This window comes from Acinonyx jubatus, chromosome C2 (assembly GCF_027475565.1).
Source record: "Acinonyx jubatus isolate Ajub_Pintada_27869175 chromosome C2, VMU_Ajub_asm_v1.0, whole genome shotgun sequence".
Classification (NCBI taxonomy): domain Eukaryota; kingdom Metazoa; phylum Chordata; class Mammalia; order Carnivora; family Felidae; genus Acinonyx; species Acinonyx jubatus.
The window spans coordinates 73,332,674-73,347,278 of record NC_069384.1 but is presented as its reverse complement, the minus strand read 5'-3'; the positions used below and the strand labels follow the sequence as shown (position 1 = coordinate 73,347,278).

Here is a 14,605-nt window from a genome sequence, read left to right as displayed (position 1 = left end):
CAACGTCATCGTTAGAACCTCTAAGGTGGCATTTTTGGTAACCGTCCAAGTCTAGTGTTCATAGTTCTGACACTACCTTGATGAAAATGATACATGTTGACAGATGGCTCCTTCACTTGGAATTCTGATGTGAACAAGAATGTGGTGAGGGCTCACAGTAGGCCATTCTCTCACTCTCCCCGACAGGCATAGATCCCCCTCCCAAAGCCTACACTGAGTTTTATTATGCTCTCATCATTGTCTTTTTATTCCACTGCACACACCTCTTGTTTGTTCTCTCTCTCTCTCTCTCTCTCTCTCCCCCTCCCCCCACCCCGGCATAATCCGTTTCACTGAGCCCAGAAAATCCGACATTTGGGCAGAAAATAAGGACTGAAAGGAAACTGAAGAAAGTAGATATCGCTTGTTTTTAAGATTTTATTTTTAAGTCATCTCTACACCCAACATGGGGCTCGAACTTACAATCCCAAGGTCAAGAGTTCCATGCTCTACCGACAGAGCCAGTCAGGTGGCCCTGAAGAAAGTAGGTATCATTGATCATCTCACCACTAAATACATTTTTCATTTAGAATGCTTCAATTGATACTTGGTGAAACAAAATATCTTTAGAATATTCTATTTATCATGATAATAAAGAAAAGGAAAAGGAGGAGGGAGACCTAAATAGCTATATTGGGATCAACTCACTGCTGTAACCACACTTGGCTATAAATTTACTAGATGTGACATGATTTAAGTTTCAAAAAATAAGACCATCACCAGGATGATCTCATTGAAAGTACAAATGTCCTTAAAATTCTTATTCTGTGATGGGGAGGGGGAAAAAAGGAGCAAATCCGTCTGGTATTCTCCCTACGTGTTCTTCTCCAAGACAAAGTTTCTAAAATAATCTCAGACGTGGTGTAACATTTGCCAGACAGCTGTTCTAGAGAAGCCAAGACAATAATCCTTGGGTCTATCATAGTCTTTTGTACTTTTTCTCCCTTCAGTGAAATCTGTGTCCAAGCCAATTTATAGATGCATGTTCTGCAAGTTCAAAAATCATCTCTAAGGAGACTTGATGTGACTTAAGGCCTTTTATGCTATTCTACTGACCTGGTTAAGAAAACAGTTTCTTGACTCATTGGCAAAGCGATTGACCACAACTCTGTTTTCTAGAAGGCAGATGTCTGTGAAGATGAAGCTTCCACTGACGTTCACCAGCTCCAAGATGCACCTGGTCTGAACGGTCCTCTCTCCATCCCTAAGACTGCTCCCACCCAGAGTAGATGAAACCCTAGGACAGAAAGTTACAGACCTGTTGATCTTAGAGTTAGCAGAAAACTCTAGAAGTCATATGGCCTGGCATCCTCCCTTCGAATCTTTTGGTTACCCCTATTGTCCAATAGATATAAAATTTTCTAGAACACTAAATTCTTTCTACCAATAAACGTGTTCAGAATCCTGTGACTATTTTAATACATCTGGCTTTATCTTTCCTTCAGATTAATGTCTTGAAAGAACTTTAGAAGAAAAAGGGTTTGTGTGTTTCCACAGACCTAGATATAAAACCTTGAGGTCAGCCAGTTCTCTTCAAAACGCCAGTTTTCTGACGCTAGTGCTCCTTAAATCTTCATCATCTGTCAAGGAACAAAGAGGACTATTAGTAGAAGAGGAGACAGAGAAGCACACAATATGGGCATGGGGACTGGAGAGCAGACGCTGATCTCAGACAGAAGCAATAAGAGAGAGAAGTGTTCCCAGCTCTCTTGGAGGCCCCAACAGATTGTTGCAGGAAGCAGATTTCTGGCCTCGGAGAAATTGTTTTCTCTTGTCACTAAGCTTTCTCCAGCTCTACCAAGAAAAAGGTTAGTGTACACATTTCCAAGGGCCGCCACGAAAACATACCACAGACCAGGCGGCTTAAACAACAGAAATTAATTTTCTCACACTTCGGGGGGCTAGAAGTCCAAGATCAAGGCATTCACAGGGATGGTTTCTCCTGAGGCTTTCTTCTTGGCTTGCAGACATCTGCCTTCTTGCTGTGTCCTCGCATAGTTTTTTCCTTTGTGCCTGGGTATCCCTCATGCCTCTTTCTATGTCCAGCTTTCCTCATCTGCTAAGGACACCAGCCAGATTGGATTAAGACCCAGCTTAAAAGCCTCATTTTAACTTAACCATCTCTTCAAAGGCCTGGTCTTCGTATACAGTCAGTCACATTCTGAGGCCACGTTGAAGGGACATAATTCAGGCCATAACAGAGAGAGTACTTTTCAAGTTAGGATGCTAAAATCCAAATAATTAGTAAATGTCAGTGTTTTTAAAATAAGTGAAATAAGAAGTGTGATTGAAAGTATAACTGGAGCGCCAAGGCTAAAAGATGAAATACCACGGGGACCAGTCAAATGAGACACCTAAAAATTGTGTACCGTAGATTCAGGCACGGATTCTGCGAAGGAACGATACCTAAACACAAGAGGGCGGCTGTTGCTGCATCCAGTTCATCTGCAGGAGTTCAACGACTGGTCGCAGGATAAATGTTTGGGGTTTAAATAAATAAATAAATAAATAAATAAATAAATAAATAAAAACTATTATCATTTCACTATGTAATCAATATTGAAAACTCGCTCATGATATCACTGGCACTCCTCCTTGGGTCTTCGGTCTTCGGGCTCTGGTGACTACCTTACACTTACAGCAAATGTCCATGGTGCCTAGCCACATTTCTAGTGCTCATTACCCACATGTGGCTGTCATACAAGACAACGCAGATCTGAAGAGTGGTCAAGTCCACGGTGGCCCAGGACACTGCCCTGTCTTAGGCTCCAAAAGGAAGTCTGAGGATTTAATGAATGAAGAGGAGGGGTTTGAAATTAAAGACATTTTCTTAAGGTTCTCGAGAGCGGTCAGTGCTTTCTGGAACTCCTAGAGACGCTTACAGACTTGTGAATGCAGCCCCATCACATGGTACCTTTCCAGATTCAAAGGCTGTGGGCTTACCAAGGACATGACTCAGGAGCAGAGCAGCCAGAAAGGGACACACACCCTCCTCTCATCAGTCGGCTCTGACTTGGTAAATAGAACCAAGACAGGGCGCTCAACTCAGCCTTCTCTTCTCCACCACCTGGGTAGAATTTTGGTCAAATCATCCAAGCCCCTGCCTAGTAGGAATCAAATAGACCCAATAAGAACCATTTTGTTACCTGCCCTTGCCTCTCTTTCCATGCAGGCTGCCTTTTCCAGGAGTCCATCGCCATGGAGGTGGGAAGGAGGATATTTCCTGCACACTAGCAGGTGTACTATGAAGACGCATTGAACAGGAAAACAGGGATCAGTGAATGGTTGGTGAAAAACTCTGGAAGTCAAGTAGCCTTGGAGGATTACTGACTTTGGAAAGCGGGGCATCCCCTACTCCCTAAAAGGTTTTAAAGGCTTAATTCATGCCAGAGATAAAGCAAGTAGCCTAGAGCTTGTTTCTCTCCTGTTAGTTCCCCTGAGAGAAGTCACCTAAGAGTGTTCTTCTATATTTTTATTTTAGAGAGAGAGCTTATGCACTAGCTGGGCGGGGCGAGGTAGGATGGGAGGTGAGGGGGGAGGAGAGGAGGGGCAGAGGGAGAGAGACAGAATCTTAGGCAAGCTCCATGCTCAGCGCTGAGCCCGGCACAGGGCTCGATCCCACGACCCTGGGATCATGCCTTGAGCCAAAATCAGGAGTCAGATGCTTACCCAACTGAGCCACTCAGGCGCCCCCACCTAAGTGCATTCTTAATCAGAATTCCATTGTTACCTACACAGTTAAGGCTTGCCCTAGCAACACACTCCTCATATCCCTAACGTTGGCACCTCCCATTGACATATGACATCCATAATGCATATGAAATCATTCGACTCCAACAAAGTCCCTGTGAGAATAGAAAACTGAGGCTCACAGAGTTGGCAAAGTTAGTGGGAGGATTTAAAAACGGGTCTTCTGACCTCAAATGTACATAAATAGTACACAAGGTCATTGATATGTAATCTATGCCTGGAATGTGGGGTCGATAAACACCAAATAAAAGTTGGTTGAATGAATGAATGAATGAATGAAAAGATACCGAATTTCTTGAAATTCCTCAGAAGACACCATTTCTAAATTCAAGTGTGAGATCACACTTCCTCAGGAAATGTCCTGAGGAAAGGGTCTTCACCTGATGAATATTGCATAGGAACAGCAGACAGCATTTCCTTTAGTCTAGATTTCTTTCTAAAATTAGCCATAGAAGTCGTTTGAGAACAGCCATCTCTGTTTCTCCAGGCTTCTTGCAACAATGTACAGACATCTCAGCAGCTAGTGCATACCATCAGGCAAAGCAGCCTTCACTGGAAAAATGTCTTGTCCACAGATGACTTTGCTCAGCTATAGAGACAAAGGCAGCCAGCTGGCAAAGGTGCTAGTCTAGTCAGCCTCTGTCCAGGTCTGTGCTTTCCTCACTTACCTGGAGGTGGACATTGCCAGGAAAGAAGTTGCCAGCAAGGGATTCAAATGAATTCGACAGAGGTAACTAGGTGGGAGGAACAAACCAGTTACAGAGAGAAAATTGCCTATAGACTATTTTTGGTCTTCAAGTTCAAACCCACTTTCTTTATTTCTCGGGCAGGGCATGGGGGCAAGAATCATTCAAGTGTTTTCAGACACCCAATGTTCAAGCTGGAAGAAATTTATAGAGGATAACAATAATAAAAAATAATAATAATTAATAATAATAATAATAATTGCAGCTCCTACTTGGGTATCCCCAGAATGATACCCCAGAGGGTACTGAATGGCACCCTCTAGAGCTGTGCAACCCTGAAGCCTTGCTCATTTCACAGGAGGAAGCAACATGTATGTATGCTTTCACTTCTCTGATCAAGAAACTGATGTTTACTAACTCTACCACACAGCAAGTTATTGACAGAGATGATTCTAAGATCTTGACTTCCTTGTCTTGAGTCTGGTGCCTGTGCAAGCTGACATGGGCTACTTACCTTTTGGAAGCCGTGGGTGATTTCAGGATACCCGCCTTTAAAGACCTCACAGGGGCTCCTGGGTGGCTCAGTCGGTTGGGCGGCCGACTTCGGCTCAGGTCACGATCTCGCGGTCCGTGAGTTCAAGCCCCGCGTCCGGCTCTCTGCTGACAATTCGGAGCTTGGAGCCTGTTTCAGATTCTGTGTCTCCCTCTCTCTGACCCTCCCCCATTCATGCTCTGTCTCTCTCTGTCTCAAAAATAAATAAACGTTAAAAAAAAAATTAAAAAAAAAAAGACCTCACAACTAATAAGGGGGGAGTTAGCAGCAGAAGAACGTAGAAACCAGCACATCTGCACATTCAGGTTCAGGGTAACGTTCCCATCATCCTCTTGGTTGTCCTTGATTTCTCCTTCCTCGAGGCGCTTGTCCAATAGGTGGCCACGCCCTTCCATCTCAGCAGAGCTTAGTAGTTGAGGACGGGTGCTCACACCACTGTCTGATCTCGGGCCAGTGTCTGTGCCTCAGTTTCCTCCTCCAGAACGTGGAGATAATAACAGAACTCGATCCTGGGGTTGTTAGGAGAATTAAATGAGTTGCTGTTTCTAAATCATCTCAAACAGTGCACGGCACAAGGAAGCATAGGATGCAGGTGTTTCATAAAAGTCCGGATTATGAACCAGCCACCTAGCTGCAGTCACTTCCTACGGTATCAAAGTACTCTTGCTGAACCCCACGTCTGCTTCCTGCCTGCCAGGCTCCAAATGACCTACAGCAATAGCTCTCAAACTTCAGTTTGCACAAGAATCCCCTGGGGTGCTTGCAAAAAATGCAAACTTCTGAGCCACTCCCTGGACTCTGGTTTAAAAGGTCTGGGTGGAGCCCAGGAATTTACATTTTTAACGAGTACCCACAAGGGATTCTCATGTAGGTGGTCTGACAGCAGAATTTGAGAAAGGGAGGCTTCCCGGATGAAGTCTACTTTTAGCAAGGCTTTCAGTGACCCTGGTCAACTGGCCCTTGTCCACCATTCCAGCCTCGCCGCTCAAAACTCCACCCCCGATCCTGCCAGCCAGACCTGCGTCAGGAAAAATAAAAAGCCATGTTAAAGTCAAGCCCAATTGCATTTCTCTATATGACTGCTGTGTTATAGGAGATTAGGAAAAAACAGCTGAGTTGACACCCAGCAAACTCTCTGTGGCCGTGCCGTTGGGTCACCATGGGAACGACATCTCTGTGACTTAGTTCCGAGTGTGCATACAAGCCAAGAGGGACAGAATGCTTCATGTCTCTGAGTTTCTGTTCTCTTTCTGAATCTCCCTGAGAGACCTGAACCGTTGTTTTCTTCCCTCAACGTAACTCAAGGGATTGTCAGTTCTAAATTTGGGGAGAGAAAGGTGAGAGGGGTAGAACAGAGACGTAAGTAGGCCTAAAGCCAAGGGGACAACACGCTGAGATAAACGGAAACATTAAGGTCTAGGAATGCCCCTGTTTCAAACCACGAACTCATCCACATAAGAAAAAGAAAATTATTTTCTCTCACGGCAAAGCAACTTAAGCCTACTTAATGTGAGACTCCCTAAAAACTAAGTTTTCACAAACCAGTCCCAGAAATGTATAATACCTCTTTTTCCTAGTTACAGAGTCCAAGCACTTTTAAAAGGGGTTTAGTCAGAAAACAAAAGTGTCCATTAAATTCCACTATGGGAAGCTTCCCTCTCAATGAATTCCAGGTTAAACCCATTTGTTTTTGTATCTAAAGTTGACTTCATCAGGGGCGCCTCGGTGGGTCAGTCGGTTAAGTGTCTAGCTCTTGACTTCGGCTCAGGTCATGATCTCACGGTTTGTGGATTTGAGCCCCATATCAGGCTCTGTGCCAGCAGTGTGGAGCCTACTTGGGATTCTCTCTCTCTCTCTCTCTCTCTCTCTCTCTCTCTCTCTCTCTCCCTGTCTGCCCCTCCCCCACTTACGTGCTCTGTCTCTCTCTCTCTCAAAATAAAGAAATAAACTTTAAATAAATAAATAAATAAATAAATAGGGGCACCTGGGTGACTCAGTCGGTTGAATGTCAGACTTCAGCTCAGGTCATGCTCTCACGGTTCTCGAGTTCAAGCCCCACGTCGGGCTCTGTACTGACAGCTCAGAGCCTGGAGCCTGCTTCGGATTCTGTGTCTCCCTCGCTCTCTGCCCCTCCGCCCGCTCATGCTCTGTCTCTGTCTCTCTCAAAAATAAACATTGAAAAAAATTAAATACATAAATACATAAAGAAATAAAGTTGACTTCATCAACCAACTGGGGGACTCTACTTCACCCTCTGCCTGTCCTGGGTTGAATCATATATCCCTTCCCCTAAACGCACGTCCATCTGAAATCTGTGAATATGACCTTAGTTAGAAATAGGAACCGTGAAGATGTAATTAAAATGTAAGGGAAGAGGAGGTCATACTGGTTTTCTGTCTCAGTCTGTTGGGGCTGCTATAACAAAAATTCCACAGACTGGGCGGCTTCTAAACCATGGAAGTTTCTGTCTCGGCCCTGGAGGTCGGAAGTGAGGGTGCCAGTATGGCCAGGTTAAGAGCCCTTTCCCGGTTCGTAGCCAGTGCCCGTTAGGCTGGGGCTGGGGCCCCTCCTAGGCTGGTAGGAGGGGCGAAGGAGGGGGCGAAGGAGGGGGCGAAGGAGCTCTCTGGGGTCTCTGTTTACCAAGGGCACTAATCCCCTACCTGGGGCTCCATCGTCCTGACCGAATCACCTCCCAAAGGCCCCACTTCCCGACACCATCGCATTTGGGTGACGATTTCAACCTATGCGTCTGGGGGGACACAAACCTTCAGACCATGAAGTCACACTGGATTAGAGCGGGCCCTCAATCCAACTACTGATGTCTTCGAAGAAGAGGAGAACCAGAGAGGAAAACACCATGTGAGGAGAGACACATAGGAAAGAAGACGAGGAATGACACAGAGGCGAGAATGGAGGAGGCCGGCGGCCACCCCCAGGAGCTGCAAAAGGCAGGGAAGGATTCTCCTCCAGAGCCTTCAGAGGGAGCGGGCCCTGCCAACAACACCTTGCACTCAGACTTCTTCTGGCCTCCAGAACTGGGAAAGAATAGATCCCTGTTGTTTGAAGCCACCCAGATTGTGGCCATGTGGTGTGGCAGGCCTAGGAAATTGCTCAGCAGGCCCCTTTCTTGGTGATAGAAAATTCATACTCTTCTTAGCCTTCAGATTGATCCGTTCAGCGTGAGAACCCTGGGGGGATGAGCTCAGATCATGGAAAACAGTAACAAACATCTTTATTTTTGAATCAGATTTCCCTCGGCAGAGCCCATGAGGGGTGCAGTGACAGTGCCCTGCAGGAAGGAAGCCCTTCCCCTGACAGGCGTCCAGTTTCCCAGAGGGGTCTGTCCTCTTCCCACCTTGCATACAGTTCTGCCGAGGCTGACGGAATCCTTGAAGCGGTCTACTAAGGAGGTGCCACATGACCCATGCGGTGCCACCCGGACTGTCTTCTAGGAGTTTTGTCCCAAGCATGGCGATGCTGGAAGGAAGAGTGGCGTCGTTCATCCACTGCTGAGCCCCAAAGGGACTGTCCACCAGGACCTGTGCCTGGACGCCAGGAAGCAATGCAGAGGGGCTCTATTACTCTGTCCTCCGAAAGGCTGGCTCTTCTGTTGAGTTGGCCGGAAGCCAGCTTTTATTGCATGCTCCCCAAAACTGCAGTGGAGACGCTAGCCTGCATCCAGCCACCCTAAGCCCCCCTGTCCTCAAAGGGAGAGAGGGCACAGAAAGGAATTCCTGGGAGCGGCTGAGGAAAGGTCACAATTGCCCCCCCACACATACACACACTGCTGCAGCTCTTGCAAAAAAGCAGCTAAAAATATAGTCATCATGTTTTTCAAAATGCCTTGGGTACAGATTTTTGACATAAATTTATTTCAGAAATCAATACAGTGCTAGATAGAGGTCTTCTCATCTGAACGACTGCCATGTCTTTCTACCGGATAAAGCACATCACACAACTTGCTGTGTTTCCCTTCTGTCTCCCTGTGCCTTTTGCGTCAGAGTTAAAGCTACTACCCCCATCATAAACACTATGCTAGTGTGTGACTTGATGCATATCCCTTCCCCTTGCCCTTTGTTATTGATCTTCAAAGACTTGTTATAATATCCCTAAACTCTCTCATGGAAATAGATGATACGGAAAAATAAACAAGCACATAGACAAATCAAATGATCTCCACAAATCTCATCAAGTGAGATTCATAAGTGATCTAAACTTAGCTTCCAGAAGCGTTTAACTTATCCTCCAGCCACAGTTTCATTGGGGCTGAGGAGAAGACAGATTGGATCACCAAATAAAATACGCCCCACCCCGTCTTCCTGGATGTTGCTGAAGTTTTCATGTTATCCCCCAACTCTGACACCATTACTTTCAAACACCTGCCTTAGACCCCTGAAATACGTCCTGCCAAGTGTTCAACAGCATTCGCGAGATGAACCAGACAAATTCCTGAACCACCGGTCAGAGATCCCAGAGGCAAAGGGCCATGCCACACCCTCACCTTTCACAGAAACCTGTGGAAAGTATAGGCCATACTGGTCTTGTTTTGTTTTGTTTTCATATTTTTTGACTGCATTGGTTGTGCTCACCTGAAAGAGCTCGCCCATCAGGAAGGGATTTCACAGGGTGACCATTTGGCCAGAGAAAAGCCATCTTTGTTTTCCAATCCCCTCTCCTGTCCCCAGGGCCTGAAAATAACACCAACACCAACTTCTCTCAAATCTGAGGAGCAATTGTGCGAACCTGAATAAGTCAGTTACTCTTTCTTTGCCTGGGGGAGGAGGAAACAAAACAAAACAAAACAAAACAAAACAAAACACAGACGGGACTCCGCATGAACCAGACCGTTGCACTGAAGAGATTAATATTTTCCACAGTCAGATGAAAGATGGTATGTAAATGCAAAATGGGTCACTGTACATTATTACATTTCTATTACACTTGAATTAGTTATAAAGTGACATTTTGACTGTTTCCTCCATGTAATTCTCATAACTCCACCTGTCTGACATTTCCTTCCTCTCCGGGGCCCGTGTAGAACAGGTCCCACTTTGTGGGAGCGAGGCCACCCTGCAGAATTTCAAGAACACATTCCAGGGAAGTCTGTTGCCGAGGCACACACAGGAAATTTCAAACACTCACAGACATCAAGAGGTTAATCGCCCCAGGACTTGATCATTCAAGAACTACCCAAGGAGGAACAGAGAAAGTTCTTCATAAAAAAGAAAAAAAACTCCCAAATCCTTTCACCTCCTTCTAGCCCTCAGGGACAAAAACTCATTGAGTAACCAAATAGACACTTCCCCTCCCCCCACCTGAGTGGGCACTCAGAGAAAAATCGCGAAGATTAAAGGTTTAGCACCCATTGTCCAGAAGAAATGCAGAGAGCAGTGAGAGTACTGGGAGAGGGGAAATAGCATGCCAAGAACTGAGATTTATGAACAAGAAAAGAGAGAGAAAGAAAAGACAAAGGTAATGACCTCAAACAAACATAACCTTTACTGCACTGAGGCGAATGGCAGGCAGAATGTTTATGAGGTGGCCGTGCCCGATCCCCACGCTTGCTTTTTCCTTGGGTCACAGCCAGGAGTTCAAATGGCATCGCATATGAGATCCGACGTATTCTGGCACCTACCTCACTTTAAGATAACTAGTTCAAGCACAGATTTCACTCTATTGCATATTCTTTTGTCTTGGATAAATCCAAGGGGCATTGCCTGACCAAAGTCCCGGAAGGCTCCTGCTATAATACAGTGGGGAGAGGTGGGGGCCTTGCCCCCTCACCTGGCTCCATGGTATGATGGTTTCATAACAGTGGTGTTAGCGCCCAGCCCTGAAGACAGGCATTAATGGCCTGCCATTTGAAGCCACCGCCTCTCATTTCTCCCTGAAGTATTTCAAATACAAGAGGAAAATGAAAGCATACTCTCAGAGGCTTGCTGCCAAGGTCCTGCGTAAAGTTTTGTACACTTACCCCCAACCTCCCTCCCACTTACATTCAAGGCCAAACTTTCCCTAAAGCCCTGTGGTTAAGCTTAGAAAGTCATGCAGGATTTGTATCCTACTATTTTATGATATGTCTTTTGTTTTACTCTAAAAACATTTCAAATTTCTTACCACTCAGTGAATTTATATCCCATGAAGATGTACCAGGTCTATTCTTTGGATTAATATATTTCTCTGGATCATCACCCCAAAATGAGAGTGTGTACCCCAGTTGGAGGGGCGTGGTCTTAAACAATTGCTTCTCTTAGAGAAGCAAAGGTCCGGACAGTCGTTCTGGAGACACATTTGGGCCAGCTGCCCTATTTTATTTTCAGTTGCCACCAAGAAAGGTCTCTGGTAGATGAGCAATATTCCTGTAACTCAGTGCAAAGGGGGAAGCTTCTCCACTGTGGTGTGCCTGGCTCTCTCTCTGAGTCTCGTGATCCTCCCTGGGGAAGCTGGGGAAACATGGTCTGCCCTTGCTCCATCTCTCACACTTTAAAATAAGATAAAAACAGAGAGGGAGACAAACCATAAGAGACTCTTAACTATGGAGAACAAACAGAGGGTTGCTGGAGGGGAGGTGGGTGGAAGGATGGGCTAAACAGAGGGCACTTGTTGGGATGAGCACCGGGTATTATATGTGAGTGACGAATCACTAAATTCTGCTCCTGAAACCATTATTACCCTATACGTTAACTAACTTGAATTTAAATTTTTTTTTTTTTTAATGGACTTCAAGGTTCCGCATGGTCTGGTCTCTCCCCAGCTCTCAATGCTATCTTCCTCTCGATCGATCGCTACATTCTCTCTTATGTCCTAATGGGCCTGCATTCTAAAAGTAGTACCTGCCATGTTGCCAATTCCCCTACTTCGGTAAGAAGGAAATGGTTCCCTTCTTGTCCATGTGAGTCTGACGCTCTTCTCTAATAATTTGTCCAGGATCCCAACTCATCTAGGACTTGCTGTCCCCGGGGGCCTTCCTGCCACCAGTCCTTACTCTCCTGAGCGGTATGGTGGACCTCCCCAACACCCACTCGACCCTTCCCCCACTTGGTAACAGACATTCAGTCTTGTACAACTCCACTCGTCTCCTGGTAATCGTCTTCCTCTTGCCACAGTTCAGGAGTGGGCGTCTGACTTTGGATCATCCAATCAGACAAAAGCCCAGGCCTTTGTCTGATGGTTCGAGGAGAAACAGTCCGCGCTTCCTTTCTTTCTCTGTGGATGGACAAGAAAGCAGGTATCCTGGGGGCTCGTAACAGACACTGTGTAACCAAAAGAGGAGCCCATTTTAGGACGAAGGCACAAAGAGAAAGCAAAAGGAACTGGGCTCTTGGTTATATCCCTGAGCCACTGAATTAAAGCAATGTTGAGGCCTACCCTCTAGAATGTTTATCTCCAAGAGCCAATATGAATCTTCATTATTTAGGGCAGTTTGATTTGGGATACAATATATGAGTTTCCTACCCTCAGGGAGTTTACAGTCAAGTCAAGGAAAGAGAAAAATACATCACATAATGAATACTAATGTGGAGGAAGTAGAGTGTTCTGAGAGGCATAGACGTGGGCCACCTAATCCCAACTTGGAATCCACACTTGGCAGAAGTGACCATGATCTGATGGGGGGGATACACATTAGGCAGCCAGTGTGAGGGGGGAGAAGAAAGAGAAGACGAAGAATGTGGAGCTCCACACAGAGAGAACCACCTATACAGAGACTCAACGTCAGAAAAACAGTGTTTCCATGCAACCAAAAATGGCCCCATGGTTTGGTCCTGTCTTCAAATCAGCCACCAAGAGAGAGAAAGTAGATGCTTGGAGTAGATCCCACCATCCCTTTTAAATGGCGGGGCCTGACGGCCAGACCCCGGTGCCATCTTCAGCCCAAAGGCATTCTTGCACTAGCGGTTGCAAGTGGGGGCAGCAGGTAGCGACCCACAGGGTCTTGGGGAGCCACACACATGGTCTCTCCACACGGCACCACAGACACTGCCAGCATCAGCCCGAAACTTCCCACTGTCGACCTCGTCGTCTACCACCAGCCAGGACCTGCTCATCAAGATACCAGATCAGAAGAAGACTCTGCTGGTATCTGGGAATAGTATATCCTTGTCCTTTGTGGATTCACCTATTTTTAACCCCCGAGTCAGTACTTGTGGTGCTCTGGCAGTCATTTGTGGACACTTGCAGATGGATGAAAAATCTGAGTCCCTTGACACACGTTTCCAGCTTCAGTCCATGCTGGGCCTTCTTGTTTCAGCTCTCCTACTGTAAAGTGCCCTTTTCACAATCCATTTTAGTGCCAGGGTGTGGGTTTTGGGGGGGGGTTGGTTTTTTGAGGTTTTTTTTGTTTTTGCATTTTTGTGCCTTTTTTTCTTCTTCAGTGATCTCACTGTTTAAAATGAACCCTAAGGATAGTGTTGATGTGCTGTCTAGTGTTCCTTCGTGAAAGAAGGCTGTGATGTACCTTGTGGAGCAAACAATATGCAAAATGTAGCAGAGGTTTCACTCAGGCATGAGTTATAGTGCTGTTGGCCATGAGTTCATTGTTAATCAATCAATAATATATTTAAATAATCTTTATATTTAAATAATATTGTTTTTATTTTGAATATTTTTAAATATTTTAACTAATACATTTAAATAAGCTTTAAACAGAAACACATAACACAAGATTATGTATTGATCAAAATGTTGTGACCAGTGGCTCACAGAAAGCTAACCCTGAATTTCTCCTAGGAGCAGTGGCTCAGTATTTGCTAATTCAGTGTTCACGGCAACTTTTTAGAACATAATTACCACAAATAATGAAAAGAGACTGTATAGGTTTATAGATTGCAAGGACTAGTGGATGTCCCTCTAGCTCAAGCGTTTGTTCCTATAGGAGTTAGTATAACTCCTATTTGCTCTAGCAAATAGACTTCAAATTCCATAAGGGTTCAAATACAAGAGGAGTTTGTTTCTTGTTCATGTATCAGTTTTGAGCTGATGAATGAGTCAATCCAGTGACCCTCCTCCACTTGAGTCTGCAGAAATCCAGGCTGGATGGACACCACCATTATAATACGGGGCACTCAAGGGGACCTGAGCATTATCCTCATTTGGCCCAAAGGGGAAAAGAACATGCAGGAGGGCTCCTGTAGTGTTTTGATGGGCAGGACCTAAGTGGCACTCATCGTTCCTGCTCACATTCCATTGGCTAGACGTCAGTCACATGACCGTACTTGGCTGCAAGGGAGGCTGGGAAATGTAGTCTGGCTGATGACCAGGAAGAAGAAAGCAAAATTTCCTTGACTGCAAGCCAGCTCTGCCAGTTTGTTTTAAGGAGCTGTATGAAGTCATGTTCATACCAAGACTTGTGACTGCCCCAGGAAGATTAATAATTTGCTCTCTCCCCTATAATTCTTCTTTAAATATTTGCTCAAAGTTTATTTTGAGGTGAAGCTACAATCTGTGTGAAGGGAGGGAGGCAGAGAGCTGCACCTTGACCTGAGGAAATCTTGCCCAAATCCTTGCTCTGGTTCCCAAGCCACCTCCAGATGTGTGGAAGATTCCTGGCCCCTCCTTAGGGCTGCGTGAAAGTGCAGCA

At 45.6% G+C, this 14,605-nt stretch overlaps 1 long non-coding RNA gene across 2 annotated transcripts in view; it reads right to left on the bottom strand.

Annotated features, from left to right (window-relative positions):
- Positions 1-362: 362 nt before the first annotated feature.
- The window catches only part of LOC113599755 (uncharacterized), a 51,800-nt gene continuing 37,557 nt past the window's right edge, over positions 363-14,605 (bottom strand). For both annotated transcript variants that reach the window (XR_008297734.1, XR_008297735.1), the window contains exons 3-4: positions 4,990-5,537; positions 363-1,276 (exon numbers count right to left, since the gene is read on the bottom strand). This is a non-coding gene — a long non-coding RNA (uncharacterized LOC113599755). The remainder of the gene's footprint in view (positions 1,277-4,989; positions 5,538-14,605) is intronic.